The 4,084-nt window shown below is 43.0% G+C and overlaps 1 protein-coding gene across 1 annotated transcript in view; it reads right to left on the minus strand.

Annotated features, from left to right (window-relative positions):
• Positions 1 to 4,084, minus strand: part of plekhg5b (pleckstrin homology domain containing, family G (with RhoGef domain) member 5b) — a 260,660-nt gene that overhangs the window by 94,632 nt on the left and 161,944 nt on the right. The window lies entirely within an intron of this gene.

Genomic DNA, 4,084 nt, shown 5'->3' on the forward strand with positions numbered 1-4,084 from the left:
GTGTGTGTGTGTGTGTGTGTGTGTGTGTGTGTGTGTGTGTGTGTGTGGTACAGCAGAGATCAGAGTGTAACATGGAGACTCTAGCACAAATGTAAACAGCTAAAGAGACACCAGACCTACTATGAATATCTGCCTGTTTTAGAAAAATGTTGCAGCCAAAGGAGAACAAGCAAAGAGCCAAATCATCTGTCTGTGCACAACAAACACAAACATTTCCTGTCAACTCTCTGCTTTTAATTAGTGCAGATAGAAGTTGAATACTGTGCAGTTGGCTTTGTATGCATGCCTGCAGGAAGGCAAGATGTCAACATCCAGCTTCTCTCCTTGTTGGTCTGCTCAGCTCAGGGACATGCAGCTTCACATCGTCCCGTGTGATCTCAGGCAGGAGGTCTGGAGGACAACCAAACAGTGAAGGAATGAAGGTAAAGCCAGGAGTCATTTGGGTGAGGCATTTTCAAATGAAGACATAACACACAGGCAGGAAGGAAGAAAAAAAAGCCTGTATAGAAGCTTTTCCGAAGTACAAAGCCCCCCCACTAATCTTCCAGTCTAATTGGTGCCTGTGCTCTGTCAACGCCATCTGACACTCCTGCGGAGATTAAAAAGCTCCACTCTGAGCTGCACAAACCAGAGTCCTCTCTCCCCTTCCTCTCAGAACTTTGTCCTCCGAGCAGCTCAGACACCCAGAGTAAATGACAAATGGACTGTACTTATATAGCGCTTTCTATCTTATTGAGATACTCAAAGCTCTTTACGCTACAATCTGTGTCCTCATTTACCCATTCATACAGCACTCTAGAATGATTTGTTTAATTAGCTTTGTAGAGATCTAGTAAAGAGACTAATCAGAGCTTTATCACATTCATAAACTGATGTGACACACATCGGAGTCAATGAGGGGTTCAATGTCTTGCCCAGGGACACTTCGGCATGTGACTGCTGGTGGATTCGAACCCCCAACTCTTGCATTGGAGGACGACTGCTCTAACCACTCAGCCACAGCCGCCCAAAGTCAGAGTGACAGACCACTTTCAGATAAAACAAGACTGACTCCAGGATCAATGAGACATTGGTGTTTTTGGTGAACATCAGGTTAATGGTGATTACCGTTCATTTTGCTTTAATGACATTCACTGTTGGTCAACACTGTATTTGAGCAAGTCATCTCATGAAGCATTAAACTCTTTTTATTGAATTTTCAAAACAGTACTTGTTGGATGTACATCTACAAGACATTTGGAGTCAACCCATTCTAGATGACTGACAGCTAATTTACCAACAAGGAAATGGTTAAAACTTACACAAAATTACATTATGAAGCAATATTTATGTGGTGGTAGCTGAGAGTTGTCTTCAACACTTAATTCAAACATTAACATCTCACACTATGTAGAGGTGGCAGGCAGCAAGCATGAAATATGGTGGGCAATTCCTTCAAAGAATGTTTGGCCTTTAACTACTGCATTTTCAAAGCTTTGGCATTTATTTCAGTCATTTATTGAAATGCTGCACGGCCACTTTAACAGTAATGGGCAGATGAAAATAACGTGAGAAAAAAGCATTCCTCAGACATCGAAGCTCCACAATAAGTGGTAGGTCTGGAGGACTGATTTCTCTGATGGGACTGACTCACTGACCTCAACTTACAGCTTCAGGAACACAAATTAATCAGCTGTCTGTTTCAACATTGCAAACTTGTTCTTCTCTGCACGTTACTTTAGTCTAGCAGGGTCAAGCATGGGTGGAGGCCTCGCCAGGAGGTGTGAAGACAGACAGCCAGGTCAGAGAAACAAGGAAATCAAAAACCATATTCAGAAAATGTTCAAACACAGGAACATTCTCTCTCGTTACCAAATGGAAAGATTCACATTCTTGTCATAACTTTAAAAAAAAAAAAAAAAGAGATGGGTGCTTTAGTCAGGGAGGAGTGTAATGCAGGATGAAGAAAAGACTGTCAGGAAGCCCAAAGAATCAAGTTGAAAAAATATCTCAGAGTCTGGAAGAGTTTGTAATGTCGCCTCCTAAAATACCAGAAAACTCAAATACCAAGACAGAGTTCCACTGAACAGTTTTTAATAAATCTGTGGACATGAAAATACACAATGGACTTGGATCAGTCATTATCCTCAACATAAAGCCGGAGGAGTGTGTCAGACAGGCTGACGGTGGGATACGGTGGGGGACAGATGACAGGGAGCCACGAGCCTTACACTGAGTGGACACCAGATGGAGGCGTACATGACAACACGTGCCATGTGATTGTGTCGCTTGTGTATCCCCTTCATGCCTGCTCTTAGATCAGACTGGATTAGTGTGTGTGTGTGTGTGTGTGTGGGGTGGGGGTACCCCCACCGTTGTCTCCTTCCCAACAGCTGAGAACACATACAAACCCTGTGTCTTGCTTATGATGTCTGATGCCATGTGGCACCTGCTTTATGCACCCAGTCTTTAATGCATCCCAGTTCACCACACACACAAATTGGCAAGTGGCGCCAGGGCTGGTGTGAAGTTGTGTCATCGATGAGCAGAGCAGCAGGGATGTGAATGTAATAAAATGTACTCGTTTGAAATAAAAGATGACTGGAGTTTTCTGAGGTGAATCAAGACTCATGTTTGATCCTCCACACCTGAATATTTCCAAGGACCCTGAGGGTTAGAAGATTAGAAAGATGAGTGTGTCTCACACAACCTGTGAAACACTAACACTGGACCAATGGTCAGCACGGAAACATCACCAGCAACAATGTGTGTGTGTGTGTGTGTTTGATTTAAATTTTAAAGTAGAGTTTGAAAGAGCACTACAAATAGGAAGAAGTTATAGAAGCCAAGACTCAAACAACAGACCAGGATAAGTGTGTGCTACATACAAACCGGATTCTAAAAAAGTTGGGACACTAAACAAATTGTGAATAAAAACTGAATGCAATGATGTGGAGGTGCCAACATCTAATATTTTATTCAGAATAGAACATAAATCACAGATCAAAAGTTTAAACTGAGAGAATTTATCATTTTAAGAGAAAAATCTGTTGTTTCCAAATTTCATGGTGTCAACAAATCCACAAAAAGTTGGGACGAGTCCATTTTTACCACTGTGTGTCATCCCCCTTCTTCTTACAACACTCAACAGACATCTGGGGACAGAGACGACCAGTTTCTCAAGTTTAGAAATAGGAATGCTCTCCCATTCATGTCTAATACAGTCCTCGAACTGTTCAATCGTCTTGGGCCTTCTTTGTCACACCTTCCTCTTTATGATGCGCCAAATGTTCTCTATAGGTGAAAGATCTGGACTGCAGGCTGGCCATTTCAGTACCTGGATCCTTCTCCTACGTAGCCATGATGTTGTGATTGTTGCAGAATGTGATCTGGCATTATCGTGTTGAAAAATGCAGGGTCTTCCCTGAAAGAGATGACGTCTAGATGGGAGCATATGTTGTTCTAGAACCTGAACATAGTTCTCTGCATTAATGGTGCCTTTCCAGACATGCAAGTTGCCCATGCCACAAGCACTCATGCAACCCCATACCATCAGTGATGCAGGCTTCTGAACGGAGCGTTGATAACAACTTGGGCTATCCTTGTCCTCTCTGGTCTGGATGACATGGCTTCCCAGTGTTCCATAAAGAACTTAAAAAATCGTGACTCATCTGACCACAGAACAGTCTTCCATTTTGCCACACTCCATTTTAAATGACCCCTGGCCCAGTGCAAATGTCTGAGCTTGTGGAGCTTGCTTAGAAATGGCTTCCTCATTGCACTGTAGAGTTTCAGCTGGCAACGGTGGATGGCACGGTGGATTGTGTTCACTGACCATTCTTTCTGGAAGTATTCCTGAGCCCATTCTGTTATTTCCTTGACAGTGGCATTCCTGTTTGAGGTGCAGTGACGTTTAAGGGCCAGGAGATCACGAGCATCCAGTAAAGTTTTATGGCCTTGACCCTTACGCACAGCGATTGTTCCAGATTCTCTGAATCTTTTGATGTTATGCACGGTTGATGATGATAACTTAAAAGTCTTTGCTATTTTACGCTGGGTAACACCATTCTGGTATTGCTGCACTATCTTTCTGCGCAACAATGGT

The sequence above is a fragment of the Nematolebias whitei genome, chromosome 11, assembly GCF_014905685.2.
Source record: "Nematolebias whitei isolate Nwh7 chromosome 11, NemWhi1, whole genome shotgun sequence".
Lineage (NCBI taxonomy): Eukaryota > Metazoa > Chordata > Actinopteri > Cyprinodontiformes > Rivulidae > Nematolebias > Nematolebias whitei.